General features: G+C 40.1%; 1 protein-coding gene across 1 annotated transcript in view; it reads right to left on the reverse strand.

The window, feature by feature from the left end:
* Positions 1-19,676, reverse strand: part of MAP1B (microtubule associated protein 1B) — a 107,684-nt gene that overhangs the window by 75,349 nt on the left and 12,659 nt on the right. The window lies entirely within an intron of this gene.

Genomic DNA, 19,676 nt, shown 5'->3' on the forward strand with positions numbered 1-19,676 from the left:
AAAAGCATCTTAGAACAGTCTTTTATTAAACTAATATTTTTACAAGTCTGTTTCACTGTTTTTAAGGGCAAAAATAGAAGTACAAGGTATAGTTTTTTAGGTAGGTTAGTTACAGAATGCCCAAACTGTGTTTCTTTACAAATAAAGAAAGCCCCTGCCTAAAACAATCTTTGTTAGGATAAAACCATCATAGGGGGCACATTACCCACAACTACTTTCACTGGGGTTTCATAGACTTTCCGCTAAAGTATTTAGTACTAACCACAGTTGGAGACAGGATACTGGACTAGATGGACCAGGGTCTCATCTAGTTTGGAAATGCCTATGCTCCCTAGATTGATGGTCTTACAATCTAAATAGATGACAAACATACAAAGGAAGGGGGACTGGATGAGACAAGAACACGAGAGTGCAGTGTTGCGCAGCAAGAGTCTTGTAGTCTAATTTTTTTTTATTGTTCTTATTTCATATATTCATTTTGTGGGGTGGAGAAGGGAATGGATTCTAATAGAATCACAGAAATATAGGGCTGGAGGGTCATTAAGTTCCCTGCGCTTAGGCAAGACCAAGTAAACCTAGACCATCCCTGACGGGTGTTTGTCCAACCTGTTCTTAAAAAGCCTCCAATTATCTGGATTTCACAGCCTCCCCTGGAAGCCTATTCCAGAATTTAACTATCCTTATAGTTAGAAAGTTTTTCCGAATATATAATCTAAATCTCCCTTGCTGCAGATTAAACCAATTACTTCCTGACTTACTTTCAGTGAACATGGAGAACAACTGATCACCATCTTCTTTATAACAGCCCTTAACATATCTGAAGTCTTATCAGGTCCCCACTCAGCCTTCTTTTGACCAGACTAAATATGCCTCATTGGTCAGGTTTTCTAAACCTTTTATAATTTTTGTTGCTCTCTCCACTTTGTCCACATCTTTCATAAAGTGTGGTGCCTCACTTGGAGGCTTTTTAAACACTCCTGCATAAATAGGCGGTGAATGGAAAAACACTCCGCATATGGATTTCATTGAGGGAGTCAGTCAGCTCCATAGTACAATATTCCTGTGCCATGTGGACTATGTGGTGAATGGAAGGAAAGAGAAGAAAAGCCAGGATTGAGATTAGGGGGCCATGCTTTGTCCCTCACCAACCCCACAGAAAGTGCTTAATAAAATTTACATAGCCAGAGACTATATTAATGGACACACAGAAAAAACTCTCCACTGGAGAAACTCCCTTAAAAGAGAGTTTTGGGGGAAACTCATTGAAACTTAGCTGTCAGACAACTGAGACAGAGCCCTAGGGAGCAAGAGCCAGTGCAGAAGCACAGGACTTCTGAATGGTTAGCCCCAGGTCTCTAGGAGATCCCCAGTGACCTGCAGAGATCTCAGGGTTTCTAAACCCCTGGCTATCACAAAGAGGGGCATCCACATTACAGTCTGACTGGTATGAGGTCAATACAGATTAACAGGGTTGTACCATCAATAATACTCAATTCTTTTTTAACAATGTATATTTGATAATGCATGAATTATATAAAGAGCTGCTCAGTAGGTGCCGGTGAAATAATGGTGCCTTTGTTAACTTTTTCTTCTGAAGTATACAATTATTAAAGAGAGTATAATATCATTGATTACCCTATGTTTCCATTAAAGTCACAGAAAGGAAATTAAGTACTAAACCACAATTCATAAGATTATGGGCCAAATTCTCCTATTCCAGCATTTAAATCAAAATATGTATGCAACAGGTAATTGTGCATACAAAATACATAGGCATCTGTACACAAAATGGGTAAAACAGTCTCCCATCTGGATGCACATTCCTAATTTTATTTGTGAAATTTAGGTTCTTATTTTATCCTTTTGTTAACAATTTATTTCTTCATTGTAAAAATAAGCAATTAAATTCCTGAAGTATCTGCCCATGTCAAGATTTACTCTGTGTTCCTCCTGCTTACTGGTAAAGTTAGAACAATACTGTGACTGTATTATTGGTAAAGGCAGGAGATTACTTTTTTAAAAAACAACACTTTTAATTAAATTATCTTGAATCTGGATTATCAATAGGCTGGGAACAGCAATGTGAAGGTATCTCCTCACTGAAAAGCTAACTACTTCACAAATTTCAGAGTAGCAGCCATGTTAAAAAGGTTGTCCAGACTGTAAGAATTCGCATTTAAACAATGTTTTTCTGAGAAGATGTGTGAAGGGCAAATGCAAAATACAACATACTACACTAATTATTACATGAAAAATGTAGGAAGCAATTTCCAAGGCTAAGTCTTAGTGCAAGCTACTAATAAATATTGCCTCCGGGGGGGGGGGGGGGGGAAGCTATATTAGACTGGAAATAGAAGCAACTCAAGGGAAATCTGCTAAGACATAATAACCTTTTTTCAGAGGGCCCAGATTAAGCAGAATATATTCTATGGTTTTCCAAGCAATAATAAGGTGCGGACACTGGTTACATGGCAGCTTGACATAGCCAAGAAATCACCCCACACACACCCTCTACCCCAGGGTGGAAGGAGCAAAAGAAAGAGAGAAAAAGAAAAGCTTCATACTGGGTATTCGACAGCTGCCAAGGGAAGAAGATCCAGCTCCATAGCATCTTATGGCCTGCTCTTCTTTCCCTCCAACTAGGGTTGACCTAATTCTTCTATATGGCTGGGAGCAGGATGCAGGGATATCTCAGAACTAGAGGTGAGGTTTATGTTAATTTAATAGTTACTAGGAATTAGAGAAGGGATAGGTAAATGGTTCCTACTCTCTTGTAACAAATAATTCTTCAAGCAAGTTCCTTCTCTCAGTTTGCCATTGTGCCAGGACTCTCCCTCAAAAAATCTGGGGGTCCGGGGAGAGAAAGGTTGATTGCCATTTTTTAGGATAGGGGTGTATTCTTTAGGTTGTATGATCTTTGTGTCTCCTTCAGTGAAAACAGTTGTGAACTATGAACGTTCTGGTATCTTTGGGCCACAATCCCTTAGAATTCACGTCAAATGTATCAGGATGTCAAAGAAGTCTCTGATCATACTTACATCCCCCCTAGGAATACAAATATCAAATACTGTAAGCAGTCTAAGTCATATCACACACTCTGTTCCTAAAAAATGATTGGTTATTGGCATTCTACTGGAGACAAAATAACAAACACGAGAAAATGGAGCAGTCTCTGAGATTTCAGATCTTCTGTTACCAGTAGCCATAGTAATTAGTATTTTTCCACAGTGTCCAGAGATTATGAAATTGGTAAAGTAGACAAATAATTCTAAGTAAATCAAGATACAGAGAAAGATGTACATTCTTGTATAGTGCTAATACACTGTATTATTTCAGGCAGTAAAGCATCTTCTTTTAGCAAATGATTAGTAAATGATTTAATGACAGTAAATCTTTGCCATTTTATTCTTTTATTGCCCTCAGGGACAAGCAGAGATTTAATAGCGTGAGCAAATCCATCCTGTCTATTTACCACTTACGTTTCCCTTGACATAGTTCTCAGACTCCCCTCCCCCCGCAACCTATACTCCCCCGGACAGCTGCTGTCATTGATACTTCATTCCCTCCTCTGCCTTACAGCATGAAATTTGCCCCCTTTAAGGAAGCTGTATTAACACTGATCTATCAATCATCTAGCAGGGAATGCTCATAAAGGCAGTTCCACTAGCACACATACTCTTCAGACAAAGCAAGTCTCTTATATATGAAGTTTCTAACAACACAGAAATGAATGTTATGCTTGGACACCTTTTTTTATTTTTTTTCCAGAAGTTAACTTATTAAAATTGTGTTTATTATCTATTTTCTTTTCACTACCAGGGTTGGCAAAGGTTTTGCTTAAAAGATGACCTAGTCCTTTATTTGATAAGTACGTCTCATGACATGAACTATCAGAACCTGAAATGAAAGACATATGCAGTTCTTCATCAAAGTAGAAAAATGTAGGTTTTTTTGTAGGAAAATACGTAAAATATTTAGCTGACTTTAAAACCTGAAGCTGTACCTGGAAAGACAAACTTCTTTCAGGATTATGTACTCCGCATTTGAGGTACTATCTATAAAGGCAGAGCTGTGTGCTTTAATTAAAAAAAAATTAATGAACAAAATAATTTATTTAAAATTAGATGAGCTGCATTAATCTGAATTTTAGCCTTTGGGCATTATTAAGATTCATAGTATTAAGTGTCATGCTGGGTTCTAATAAATTGATTAAAATGATTTAATGAAAATATACCATCTCTATAATGGAAAAATACTTTGCATTACTAGTACTTCCAAAACAAGTTGGCTGAATTGCTTTTATTGTATGATTCGCTGCCACATGTTTAATATATTGGTACTTCCCATTGGCTGCATTTGTGTCCTATACTCCTGCAACAAGGAGTGTAACAATGTTTAATTTAATCAGCCTCTTCAACTATCACATGTATTCACTGTCCTCCCTCTAACATTTTGACAGATGATAGAGACCTATGTTAAGTAAAAACTGTAGCCATTGGTCCAATACCAAAGAGATCTCCATGGGATATCAAAGTAATTCTCCATGCATAACAAATAGCAAATTACTAAAACAATACAAAGTATCCAAGATCTATAGTAGGTTGATGTACATGATGTAATATTTCATTAGCATAACTAGAAGCAGATTTATAACAGCTTATATTTTCAGTCACCATCCCTTGTGCCTGAAGGGAGACTGCAATACTTTGCTGCTTCTTGGAGAAAGTTTGTAATGTCACTGGAAGAATGTCAGATGAAATTAGACCACAGAATGCAGAAAATGTTATTTTAGATGTGAAAGTTAGAAATCTTGCTGATTACACATACATTGTGTAATTACAGATTCATGCATTACCAGTATACTTCATTAGAATGACAAAGTGTCAGTGTCAGTGAGACATTTAACCTAGCTAATAAAAGAAAAGCAAGCTTTTAAGATCACCATCAGTCAAAAAATAAAGGAATGACAGGTGCATGCTAATTTCACCAGGATATTTTTATGCTCTTTCCAAAGATTAAAATCATTCTGTATTTAACGTAATTTCCCCTCTTTGTGATCCTGTGGGATTTAGTATTTTCTTTCAGCAAAGAAATGAGAAGATTGATGTGAGACTTCCAAGATTTGTACAGGGAATTTCCCATATCTTTTGTTGTAGGTGGGGTTATTATTTTCTTTAAGAGCAAGAATATTTAAAAGGCTGGTGTACTAAACACTCTAATGGACTAAACTTACATTAACTGGGAAGTTCTTGCAAAACGTTAGCAAACTGATGATGATACAGTTTTTGATAGCTCTAAAGCACATACAGAGACATGGTTAAAGAAAAAGGTACTTACATGCAGAATAGGGACAAACACTAACATAGGGTCTGAGCCTGCTCCCATTGAAATCAATGGCAAAAATCCCACTGACTTCAACAGAAGCAGTATTGGATACACAGATTATACTATATGGATTTATAAAGGTACAAAACTCACTTTAAGCTCTGGGTGTTCAGTAGAAAGGAAGATTTTATGTTAGGTTAGTCAAATTACCCATATTTGCAAATCAATATGTAAATTCCTTGGTACAGCATTTAATTTAGTGATTATTGTCCAAGCCTTTTCTTTGTCTCACTCCAAATTTTTCATAGGTGGCTACATTTTAGTAGAGACACATTACTGTACATTTTATTAAATGATCAAATTAAATATATAGTAAAAACATAAATAGCAAAGTCACTCTAATGTAATAATACTAATCAAACCAAGTCCTGCAAAACTGAGAAAGACAAGTGGTTGTTTTCCATACACATATGATTTCTTATTATCAGTTAATATGAATGGGTCTTTCATTTCCTGTAAGGTTATTGGTTTATGTTTCTATTTCAGTCCTTTTGTGAATCCTCACTAGTGACTACATCTTGCACATTACCCCTGTTTGCTCCTCAGTGGTTACATGCATCCTCCGCAGACACCGCTACTGGAACTGATTTTAAACAATAGAGCTGCCATGCAAATAAAAAACAAGAAACACAAAATCACAAATAACAAACCCTCATTCACATGAGTTGACTCCTATGTGATTGTTCTCAGAAGGCCACTCACATGAGTAAGTGTTTGCAAGACTAATCCCTAAATATAATTCCTTTGAAGCCTTTGCATCTAGGAGGCTCCACAATTTGGATTTGCACCTTAGACTATGGTACTTATCTTATGATAACTAATGCAACTAAGCTCTTCCTTGACCCTTCTATATTTGTGTTTGAGGTTAGTCACTTTCTTTTAGCCTACTGTCCAGAAATATTTTGAATCCTATATTAGTTTATTCTGAGACAAGCAGTGATAAGTAGTCTCTGAAAAGAAAGACCAACAACTGCTTCTAATGAAGCCTAAATATCAAAATAAAATAGTACAGGAACTCCTCACTTAATGTTGTAGTTATGTTCCTGGAAAATGCAACTTTAAGTGAAATGATGTTAAGTTAATCCAATTTCCCCATAAGAATTAATGTAAATGAGGGGGGTTAGGTTCCAGGGAAATTTTTTTCACCAGACAAAAGACATATATACACACACACACACACACACACAATAAGTTTTAAACAAACAGTTTAATACTGGTACACAGTGATGACGATTGTGAAGCTTGGTTGAGGTGGAGTCGTCAGAGAGTGGGATATTTCCCAGGGAATGCCTTACTGCTAAATGAACTAACAATTGACTGCGCCTTCAAGGGTTAACTCTCACAACACTCTACAAGGCAGCAGGAAAGGAGGGAAGGCAGATAGAGACAGAGACACACCCTGTGTATGAGAGAAAAAATGCACATTTCCCCTTTAAATAGCTGACCCCAGGCTTAAGTACACTGCCTTGTTAATTAAATCAGCTTGCTGAGACCTGAGATGGCAGCTACTGCCTAGAATCTCCCTCCCTCCGTTGTGTGTTCCCTCTGTTCTATGGAAGATGGGGTAAGCGGGGTGCAGGAGCAGGGGGAGACACCTTGACATTAACCCCGCTTCTCCCCCCTCCCCGTACAGCAAGCAGGAGTCTCTGGGAGAAGCTCCAAGGCAAAAGGCGGGAGCAGCACATGGCAGTGGGGGGAGGGACAGCTGCTGCACAGGGAACTTAGGGGAGGAGGGAGCTGATAGGGGGGCTGCTGGTCCACCCTGGTTCCAACCACCCACCAACTAGCTGCAACGGGCTGCTCTTCCTGCAAGCAGTGGGCAAAACAGGTGGCTGCCAAATGACATTAGAAGGGAGCATTTCACAACTTTAAACGAGCATGTTCCCTAATTGATCAGCAACTTAACATCAAAACAACGTTAACCAGGATGACTTTAAGTGAGGAGTTCCTGCATGACAAAAATATACTGGGAATTAAAGAGACTACTTGGTCTGTCAAATTTAATTTTTAATATTCTTTTGAAATTAACATTTAATTGTTTCTTTGGAATCTTTGAATGGGCAAACCTATCTAACTAAACAGACATTTTAAAAAATACTCATCTCTCATATTACAATATCTCCTATAAATACAACAATCTTTCTTTGCCTAAATAAACTGTGCTAATATGAATGTGTGTGCCAGGCCTGTAAGGCACAACAGACCTGACAGTGTGAAAATGCCTTGAAGTCATATCCCACTTGAAAGATATGCACTGGAACTCTGTCTGCATACTAATAAACCCGACCAGATCATAATCCATACAGGTGGAATTTAAATTACCCTCCACAACTTCATCTTAAAAGTGTTATAATTAACCTTGTGCCAGAAGATAAGCAGCCATGCTGACTGGGGGATGGCACACCAGAGATGATAAAAGGCATAAACTAGTCAATCCCACCATTCCCCCCTGCAGGAGCTAAAGGTCACATTAGGAACTAAACCAAAATATGAGGGGTAATCAAAATGTCATTTATTTTATCTCTACATAGCTTTTTAACTTTTATCCTGTAAGCACTTCTGGATTTAGTATGGCCAATACATTTCAGAAATAAAAAAAGTGCACATATTTTCAGAGACACGTGGCAGTGGTTAACTCTCATGTGAAGTAAAGCTTTGTTAGATGACAGACAATATTTCACCAGCTTGCACTGTATGCTTATATTATGCTTTGCATAAACATTTTACCTTCACAGGTTTATGTAAGTCTGCTGATTCATAGCCATCTCTACCAAAGCCCAAAATAAGGGGGAAACCATATTGGACTTTCTGTTCAACAGAGCACCTTAACCCAATATCACTGCATTATATTTTATATGTAATAATGTTACAAACAAAATATAGAATGATCTCCAAAACCAATCCCCAAACTATGCATATATGGGATTTATAAATTGGAACTGTTCAATAGTGGGCCAAGTTTTGCTCTTATTTACATTGGTGTAAACCCAGTGATCCCACTGTAGTCAGTAAAATTACTCAAAATTTACATTTGAGCAAATGAGAGCAAAATTTGGCTCCATGAATATAACTAATATAAGGATCTGGCTATATGATTATAAAGCAGAAGCAGACATCCGTGCACAATTGTACATGCGCCTGCACCTGTGCATGCAAATCAGTTGAATGAATGTACAGGTAGGTATTTGCATGTGCATCTTCCAATTTTTGCATTTGATCGAGAGATCTGTCCATGCAAATCTGGGTAGATGCACACTGAGTGTGCTGGACCTCAGTTCGTACCTCTTAGAAATATCTCACCCTTAATATCTTGAGGGAATGAGTAACTCAGGGGCTTGGTGATAAGATACAGAGTCTTTTATATCTGTGTTTCTTTTCAAACCAAGTAGAGACCTATAGTCATTACTTTCTGACAGCTGGTTGATGACTTATGCAAAGAGAGAGTTGGTGGTCTCAGTTTGAGTTCTAACGAAGAACATACAATACAAACCATCTGCACTGGCTTCATTCTTGGCCCTCTGAGCAGAAAAGTCTATTATGTGAGACTGAAGCAGGACATGAAGAATAAATAATCTTTTCACCCTTACGAATGGACCTTCCAAGTCAAGATTGATGCCATTTGGCAGGGTAACATAGCATGATAGCAGTTTCTACCTATTTGGTGAGTAGTTAGGACTTGAGAGTGTCCTAACTAAATTCCAAGCCTATCAATATAGCACTTTTTATGTGCACTGTGGTCACTAAAAATATATTTTAACTTTTGACACAATTTGATTATATATATCAGAGATACATATATCTCTGATATATATATACATATACATATACACACACATATACATATATACACACACACACACACATTTTAGTTGTAATGCTCTAAAAATGCTTAGTCAAACTAGTAGTATTCTCTTCAGTAAGTGACATGGTACTGTATCTCTGGTACCTCAGACATTTTCCGGTCTCTTTCAGAAAGGCACATCACACACTGAGATGGGGGAAAAAACTGAATTATACTAAACTCGGCAAGTGATTCAGAGCCTACTTGCTTAGGACTCAGGTCTTTAATTTCATGCTGTGTTCTAAATTCAGCTGGGAGACAGAAGGAAGCAGAAGTTCATGCCTTTTTGACGTTGTTATAGTATAGCTTCAGCAGGGAAAAGTTGAGATCTTTCAAGATGCATTCTTACAACACAGAGAATATAATGTTTGTAAGACTTTTAATATGCATTCCCTCTGATATCTGTATTCACACACACACACACACACACACACACACACACACACACACACACACACACACACAGAGACAGATTTTCAGAAGCACTCACCTTTGGCCTTATTCTGTTCCCACTGGCTCTTTAATGGAACAGAGTTAGGACAATACTGAACATTTTTGAAAATCCTGGTCCCTACTCATAACCCAAGTAAATGGGCAGTGAGCAGGGGAACTACATGGAGAAATTACAGGGGACTATCTGCATCCACTAATGAAGCTGTAGCGATACACAAAGTTTTTGACCAGTCAGTGTATCCAAGCAATCACAGACCCAACAGACATCTCCATCATGCTCACAGTTCACCCAAGGGCCTATGCTCCAAGGCACATGTGGGTCTGGGGTGCACAGTCTACCTATGAACTATATCCTGCCTCTCCCACACTGGTTACAAAGCACTTCGGGACTGCTGCACTCCTACACTGGAGGATTTGTCCCTTAGATTCTATAGAACATTCCAAAGTAAAAGCATATGAAATTAAAGTTCAGGCAAATGTTTGTACAAAATATTTTACAGACATATACATATCAAATTAAGTGCTAAAATCTACATACTTTATAAAAATTGATTATTATAGCTGGTATTTTTTACTGTATGTTTATTGTATTGTTACAAATATAGAAATTGCCAATGCCATCTACTGGTGAAAAAGCAGAAAGGAACCAAGTATCAGAGTGGTAGCCATGTTAGTCTGTATCCACAAAAACAATGAGGAGTCTGGTGGCACCTTAAAAGATTAACAGCCTTATTTGGGCATGCATTTGAAGAAGTGGGTTTTTTACTCACGAAAGCTTAGGCCCAAATAAATCTGTTAGTTTTTAAGGTGCCACCGGACTCCTCATTGTTTTTGTAAAAATGAACATAATTTTCCAAATCACTATTTCTGAATAAAGATAGGCTGGATGACAATTAATAGTCTTCGTTCAGTTGTTCCTCTTAACAATTTTAAGATAAAACAGTTGAAAATGTGTAATTAAATGTTGGACTTCTTATGCAGACTTTGTTTGGAGTAAATGCAGGATCCTTAAAATTACTGCTACCATATAAACAATGCTGGAATAAGATAGGAGTTTGAAAGTAATATGAATTATATTTGAAGACTAGTGAGAAAATGTGTATAGGCTTGCTTGTTAGCCTCTTGTTTTTGTTTATGTTTCTTCTTTATTAATAAATTTCAACAAACTACACACAAGAGTTCTTAGGATTTTTTTGCTAATATTCAAAGTGCAAACCTTTGGCATACAAATCTGTAACACGTTAAAGCAGCAATGTCCAACTGTGAATGTGTTTGTTAATTATGCAACTATGACCACAAATCTAGTGGCAGAATATATGTAGCTAAAAACTGTTATTTTTGACACAAATACAACAGTAATGCAAATTTATTTAAACCCACGCTGATGGTAGTTTGATCCTGAATATCATATGGTTTGAGCAGTTTAATAAATTTATCTTCATCTTTTTCTTAGCCTTGGTTACATATGGGGTGTGTAGCGGGGTCCCTGCGGGGCCTCTCTGGCCCCTGCCCCTGCTGGGCTGAGAAAGCCACTCAGAGTCCTTTGTTGCAGTGCTTTATTTTACAAGTAGTGCTCCCAGCACCTTTTCACCACAATACACACAATCCCTTTCTGCTTGTCTACCAGCAGGAGAGAGGAGACAAGCTACTCCTCCCTGCTTTCTCTTAGTGCAGCTTCCCCTCTTCCCAGCTCCTCCCATAGCTTCCTTCCCCTGGGGCTTTTATCCAGCCCAGCCTGATGAGGCAGCAGCTGTTCCAGCTTCCCCAATCAGGGCCAGGTGATCTACCCAGCTCCAATTCACCTCCCTTAACTGGAGCTGGAGTGACAGAGGATTGGCTAAGCAGCTTTCTGCTTAGCGCCCTGTCACAGGGTATTTAACATCTCTAGTCTGCATAGCAGTCAGCAACTAAAACAAGTTATCACAACTGAACAAAGCTACTCACATTTGATTCTGGTCATGCAGTATGCTCTGAGGAGTGCCCTGCAGGTGATGAGTCATGTACCAGATTAAATAAGTGATACAGGACATGATAGAAGTTGGTAGGGTTCAAAGAGACTCAGATAGAATTAGAGTCCTGGGTATCAACAGATGGCAAGTAAGGGAATGTTCAATGACTGAGAGAGACCAAGAGTGCCCAGGAGGGAAAGAAAATCTGAAGAAAGTTGCTTGGAAGGGTAAAGTGGACATTTTAACTTCTAACGATTAGAGTAGCAGAGGTGAAGCCAAAATCAGTGACAGTGTCTGACCAGATCCGAGCAGGAAAATTACTAGGCCTCAACCAGCTGATTACCTCTAGATTCATGTTGGACAAAGGTGAAAGAAAGAGGAGCTTGAGGGCAGGTCTGATGTATGTCAAGAGAAGTAAAAACTGTAGAAGTTAAGATTTAATAAGGATGGATCCATCTGTTTCACATCTTAAAAACATAAATCTTCTGAAAAAGAAAGGAACATGAAGGAGTAGTGCCATGGAGAGAAAACAGGCTAGAGTTTGAATGCAGATAAAGGATATACATAAACACTTCCTTGTGGTCAAATGCAAAAGTAAGGACTAACTAATGGACCAGGCATTAAAGAGATTGAATCTGAAGAGGACGGGAATAGTGAAGGTACTTGATGGAGCAGTATGATACTGTGCTGTATACGTAAGACATACAATACAATATAACCCTCTTATAGCAAAGAATTTTATAATGAAATCCATGTTAGGGGAAATAAAGACTGCAGCTTTATTACTAATAGTAGTTTTCAATGGCATACACAATGAACATGGCGAAGAGCAAACACAAAAGAAGTCACCATCTCTATTCTGAAGAGCTTACCCTTTACAGAGAAAAGGAGACCCTCCTTCTCACTGCCACTAAGGACCCAGCAGTTTCAGAACCCATCTGTATCTGTAAATGCCTTCAGGAAGGACATATAATCACTCACATTGCAGGACAGCTGTAGAAAACAAACAGCTCTTCAATCCTACAGCGATATTGGGCTTACTTCTTCTTAGGCTCCACTAGCATAGATGCATCAAGACTGGGAACCAAGGATTTCTCTTTTCTCTTCCCTCCTAAAGCCTGTCTACATTAGTTCAGCAGCACCAGTGTTAATAGCTTTGGAAGCTCTAGTGTAAACATACCATCATCATAGCTCAGTGGTTTGTGCAGTGGCCTGCTAAACCCAGGGTTGTGCGTTCAATCCTTAAAGGGGCTATTTAGAGATTGGGGACAAAAATCTGCCTGGGGATGGGTTCCCCTTTGAGCAGGGGGTTGGATTAGATAACCTCTTGAGGTCCTTTCCAACCTTGATGTTCTATGAATTTTAAGCACTGAACCATCTGACCTGATCAGACAAGATCTAATTACACCATCCCTAAAATGATGGCAGCAGTCAATGACCCATCTACATGAGGGTTCCCAAATTGCTAACACTGGTGGAGCTGAACCAGGGATAGCAATGGTGGGAATATTTTTCAAAATTTCACTATTATAGACAAAACTGACGTTTTCGTTCTCTGCTCATCAAGAGCAGAAAAGGATGGGGAGAGGATAAGTGGTGCCTTCTAAGTGGATTAACACCTAACTGGCAGGCAATAATTGCTGTATTAGAATGGTATTAACACAGCAAAAGATCAATGTAAGCCCAAAGAATCTTCACTATGGCTTTTTGTACACCAGGGTCTTTTTTGAAAAAATTCTCATTACTGCTAACAATAGTGCAGCTCTATGGGTGGCAGCAATGGTGGAAGCGCTTGACAAGGTGCCACTGCACACTGACATGTCATTTAGCCTTCCTCTGAAATAAAAAAAAGAATAAAGGAGGAATAAAATAAGGAGAGAGAAAAATAAGAATGGGTGGAATTTAGACAAGTGCACATCAGACTGCACTCTTCAAAACATAACAGCAGTATCAAACCCACCAACATTAGTACATCATATCTCCAATGTGCCTCCTTCAAGCATAACTTTCTACTTTGAAAAGGGTGAGGGGCAAGAGAAGACAACATGACTAAAGAGAAAGAAAGGGGTAATGTTGGACTACATGATCACATAGTGAAATAGCATTTTGTGTCTTTCACGTTATACCATGGAAGAAAGAATTCAGAGTAATCCCTGCCTTTTGCTATTTAAAAAGAAAAAAAAAATCAAAGCAAGAGTCTCAGTTACCATACCATTAAATTTCTAGCACCAGATGTTTCAGGCAGGCCTAAAAAAAAATTGGAGGATTCAGGTTATTTTATAGGTACCACACAAGTCTCCTCTCACATCAGAAGGACTAAAGATGAAAGCTAAGGAATGGACTCAAATAAAAGGACCAAAGCTAAAACTTTGTAACATGTTGTACAACATAGCAAATAGGAAAACTGTAGAGATCTATTAAGAAATCGCCAACACTTGCAGAACATTTTCCTTCAAGTTTGCTGCAAGCGCAATGTGTGAGCCAGATTCTGCTATTGTTTACACCAGTGTAAGCCATGAATAGAGTTACACAAATGTTAAATTAGTATGTAAATCAGAATCAGGCCCCATTAAGCAACTATTGCTACAGTGTATGCTTGCCTATATTGTTCAGCATACTGACGAGCAAGTTTATGCTACTGTTTATGGAAATACAGATTTTAGAGAAATGCATTTGTCCCATATCCTCTGTAACTGACAGTAAAGGGTTATGGAGCATGTGCTCCTACTAATAGAGCCAGTAAATGGGTTTTTCCCCACTGCTGCAAGGCAACAATTGCTTCTCACAGATTAATATAACCACATTCTCCTATTTAACATAAAATGAAAATGTCGGCAGGGTCTCCTTCCACATGATAATCCCCTACTTGACATGCAATGACATTATCCCACTGAAGCTGGAGACAAATTTTAATTCCTGTTGTAATTACAGGGTTTAATGGAGAGAGGAGATGGCTAGGTGCAGAGCAACTATTCCCACCAGAAATTCTTTGGGGATACAAATGGTGCAGTCACAAAATGTTTATGCAATTGAGGGATCATGCTGTGATTCAACTCAAAAGAGACAGGAATCAAAGAATCACAACTTAGAATTTTAAAGGGTCACATGAATACTACATGGGCTCTATTTTGATTGTTTTTGAATGACGTCTCTATTTTTTCCTGGTGTTCCATTTAAATAAGAAATTTGTTTTTTTCAGTAGATACAGCAGGTAGACTTGGAGCCCAAGGCAAAAAAATATATATTTAAAGTTTTTTTAAAAAATAACAGTGACTGGAAAATATTTTTAGTTTAATTGTCAGCTTCAGTAATATCATTAGCAAAAATACATATAAAAGATTAAAACAATTTTTTTAGAATGTGTTTATTGTTCAAAATCCACATTAGGTATTGAAGAATATTTAAAATCTTTTAACTCATATGAGCTTTCAGAATCTGAGCTGGTAACTATGTCTTAAAAATTTTTAGTAGACGCAGACAAATGAGTATGAGCAACACCACTGGATTAGACACATTTGAGGACACAGTCTCTCTTTAATGTACCTTTCAAACAACTGAAAAAAGTGAATACATCGTTTTAGTCAGATACAACCTAGTTATCTCCATCAGAAAGACTGAGAAAACAGACAATTAGTACTTTAAAAAACAAAAAAAAACTTAGCAGGTCAGATACATATCACTAAAATTACACCGCATAAGAACAGATGGCTGGCTCCTAATGTCTGAATCCTGCAAGCTACTGAATGCCAAAAATTCAGTAAAACGGAGATGGTTCTTCTGTGTGGGTGGAGTCTGAGGCAGTTGCCAGAATCAGAGACCATGTGGGTCTCTGCTGAAATGCAAAGGAGGGAGTTATGATTGTACCAGGGAAGCTCTGGGAATACAGCCATTGGATCCACTAGGGGCTCTCAAACTGGGGGTTGAGACCCTTGAGGGGGGTCACAAGGTAATTACATGGGGGGGGGGGTCGCAAGCTGTCAGCCTCCACTCCAAACCCCACTTTGCCTCCAGCATTTATAATGGTGTAAAATATATGTTAAAGTGTTTTTAATGTATAAGGGTGGGGGTTGCACTCAGAGGCTTGCTATGTGAAAGAGGTCACCAGTACAAAAGCCTGAGAACCACTGAACTATACAGATCCACTGACTATGCATAAAGGAGGGTTTGCAGCATAGCTACTATAATCAGGGGCTATTGAAAGGTGTGATAATAACAGGCAGGTTGGGGCACGAAAGGTTTCTGTCCCCAACACAAATATTGTATAGTCAGGCTTTACTTGGTGACAAAAATTTTCACACCACCAGTACTGCCAACCCCAAAAGTTCAAATAACTTGAGTCAGCCCCCCCCCAAAAGATAATTAAAACAAGATTCAATCAGAGGTGTTGTGTCTGTCTTCTGTTTTTTGAACACCGCCCCCCCCTTTATGGATGTGAAAATTAAGATTGTTGCAACTCTTAAAGTGAGTGAGGCAATTTTAACCTCTGCTACAGGATCTCTTGCTAGAGGACCCAGTCAAGATTGGGGCCCCTTTCTTACTGTGCTTGAACAGGATCTAGAACAAAGGGTCTATATTTCAGGGTCTGCAGCTCTCAAATTTTGGTCCACAGGGAAATCAAGAGCCAGCAAGTTCCAACCAGTTACACAGAGACCTGCTAAAAGTTCCCAGAACTATAAGCTGAAATCTGACTGAGGACTCCTGTCCTGGGATCTGACTGGCAGAATTCTGTGGGTCCTGATTGGTTTCCCTGCTTGTATTTTAACCAAGCTCAGGAACAAGAAGTTGTCCATGCAACTGGGTTTCTTTCCCCTGCTTAGAGCTCCTTCCCTTGCACTACCTGCTCTTATTGCTTCTGATCTCCAAAGCATAGTGATGAGTTGTGACATGAGATCCCAGGATTTCAGAGCCCAGGCTCCAGCCAGAGCAGGAATGTCTACACAGCTATTTTTAGCTCTGTAGTATGAGCCCAAATCAGTTGACCCAGGACGAGATTTGCAGCTGCAGGATTTTTTTGCTGTGGATGTACCCTTACAGAACTGAGTTCTAGTCCCAGCTTTACCTGAATTTATATTGTCTAAATCCTGACCAGGGAAATGGGTGAATGGTAGTTACCCCCTAAGGTAGCAACATGAGACCTAGGCTCATAATAAGGTCTGTGAAGTGCACAGAAATATTAACAGTCTCTTGATGGGCCTGCAGTTTAGTGTACCCTCCTCTAGTCTACAGGGCACTGGAGGCTCTGTCTGATTTTGCCTCCACAAAATTATATGATGGCTGGAGCTTTTCACATCATTGCAAGACTGAAAACAGCAGCAGCCAAAATTGCATTTCTCTCAATGAATTTGAGAGAATTGTCAACATTGCGCATAACTAACTATTCCAGTTCTGCCTGTACAGTTAGCAGCCACATAGGTTCTGCGCCTGCTCCTATTGAAGTCAATGGCAAAACTCCTATTGACTACAATGGTAGCAGATTTGGCTCTCTTATACTATTGTACATACATAGGAGGGTTTTTCACTGAAAACGAAGTATCATCTCATTTGAATAATAGGGAAATATAATTTCCTTTCCCCCCTCCTTTCAGGTAGTCATGAGATCAAGCACTTATTTTACCTTTAAAAATGATAGAAAATATTTGGTCTATAAGAGTGGTCACCAACCTGTAGATCACGATCGACTGGTCGATCCTGGAGCCTCTGCCAGTCGATCATGATCTCTGGCCGCTAAAAGTACGGCGGCGCAGTGGGGCTAAGGCACGCTCCCTGCCTGTCCCAGCCCCATACCACTCCTAGAAGCAGCCAGCATGCCCCCGCGGCCCCTGGGGGAGGTCAGGGATTGCTGCTCCTGCCTGCAAGCACCGTCCCTGCAGCTCCTATTGGCCGGGAACGGGGAACTGTGGCCAATGGCAGCTGCGGGGGCGGGGGTGTGCGCTGGCAGACAGGAGCAGCGCATGGAGAGCCCTGCCCCTCCTGCCCCCCGGGGTCGCAGGGGCATGCTGGCCACTTCCGGGAGTGGCATGGGGCCAGGGCAGGCAGGGAGCCTGCCTCAGCCCCGCTGTGCCACTGACCGGGAGCCACCTGAGGTAAGTGCCGCCCGATGGGAGCCCACACTCCAATCCCCAGCCCTGAGCTCTCTCCCGGAGCCAGCACCCCAAAACCCCTCCCACACCCTGACCCCCGGAGCCAGCACCCCAAAACCCCTCCCACACCCTAACCCCCAGAGCCCACACCCCGTACCCCTTCCTGCACCCCAACACTCTGCCCCTGCCTGGAGCCTCCTCCTGCACCCAAACTCCCTCCCAGAGCTTGCACCCCTCACCCCCTCCAGCACCCCAACCCCTTACCCCATACTCAGCCCAGATTCCCCTCCCACACTCCAAACCCCTCAGCCCCTCCCCAGAGCCCACACCCCCTCCCCAACCCCGTCCCAGACCGGTGAAAATGAGTGAGGGTGCGAGCAACGGAGGGAGGGAGGAAGGGATGGAGTGAGCGGTGTGGGGTAGATCCTGGGTTGCACTTAAATTCAAAAAGTGATCTCGTGCGTAAAAAGGTTGGAGAGACCACTGGTCTATAATAATTCTGCACCGTTAGAGCCTGATCCAAAGCCCACTAAAGCCAATGGGAATCTTTCCATTTATTTCAATGGATTTTGGATCAAGCCCTTTATCATATCTAAACAGAAACCATTAATATTCAGCTCAGTCTTTCCCAGCAACTTACTCATCAAAAGGTTGATAAATTGTAGGTGAAAGTAGATGGAGAAAGTCTAGGTAGTGAGATAAAAGATAAATCATAGAAAGAACATGAAAAGCCAACAACCAGAAAGCTGATGACAAATGGCAGTTACAGCCTAGTTACAGACTTAGAACAATTCCAGAAAGGAAGACATGAAAAATCAGACAAAGGTCATGTGCTAATAACACTGAACAAAGGCCAATAATTAGAGGACATTGGAAATGAATACCGAAACAAAGATCAATGTGAGCCATAACAAAGGGGGCAACCAAAAATAACTAAGAGTCTAGAAAGAAGCAACTGAATGAAGAGAAATATGGAGAGTAATACTGTATTCCCTCAGCAAAAATCTTGGGAATGTACAGCTAAGGTTGATCATGAATCCTCCAAAAGCAACAACAAAAACCCCCAACATAAATATTAACAATGGGGATTTAATTTAAATGATCTAAAACAGCGGTTCTCAAACATCATTGCACCGTGACCCCCTTCTGACAACAAAAATTACTACACAACTCCAGGAGGGGGCGGCCGAAGCCTGAGCCTGCTCGAGTCCCACCGCCCTAGGCGGAGGGCTAAGGGTGTGGGGGGGGGGAAAGCTGAAGCCCAAGGGCTTCAGCCCCAGGTAGGGGACCTGTAACCTGAGCCCCGCCATACAGGGCTGAAGCCCTTGGGCTTTGGCTTCGGCCCCGGGCAGTGGGGCCAGGCTTCAGCTTTGGCCTCAGACAGTGGGGCTCAGGCTTCAGCCCTGGTGACCCCATTAAAATGAAGTTGCAACCCACAGTTTGAGAACCGCTGATCTAAAAGGAAATTCTCAGTTAAGGCTCACCTAACTCTACCCTGCTGCCCACCCTCCACATACACCCTCCACCCTCCAAGACCCTTTGCTATGGGAACTGGAGAGTTCTATAACAACATGCTAATTTTATCTACTTGTGATGCAAGGCATTTAAAAATAAACTTCTCAATACTATTGCTGAATCACTTTAGCAGCTTAATATCAGCATGTACTGGTGTTTTAGCAGTAATGTAAATTCATGTTAATTGTCTGAGATCATTCCTAAAAAAACAGATGTGTCAAGTTATTCAAGAATGATTGTCACATCAGTGCAACAACTGATTTTACTGAACAAATAAAATCACTTAGTAGCACACCTCTGGAATTTTGATTACCACCAAAGGGAAGAGTTTAAGTAATTCATATCTATTCCTGTAGCCAGACATATTAGGTATTTTACTTGTAATCCTTTACTGATCTATGGAAATCTTTGTATACTACAAAATAAAGCTAATTATACTTTCTGAAATCATTG

This window comes from Mauremys mutica, chromosome 6, assembly GCF_020497125.1.
Source record: "Mauremys mutica isolate MM-2020 ecotype Southern chromosome 6, ASM2049712v1, whole genome shotgun sequence".
NCBI classification, from domain to species: Eukaryota; Metazoa; Chordata; order Testudines; family Geoemydidae; genus Mauremys; species Mauremys mutica.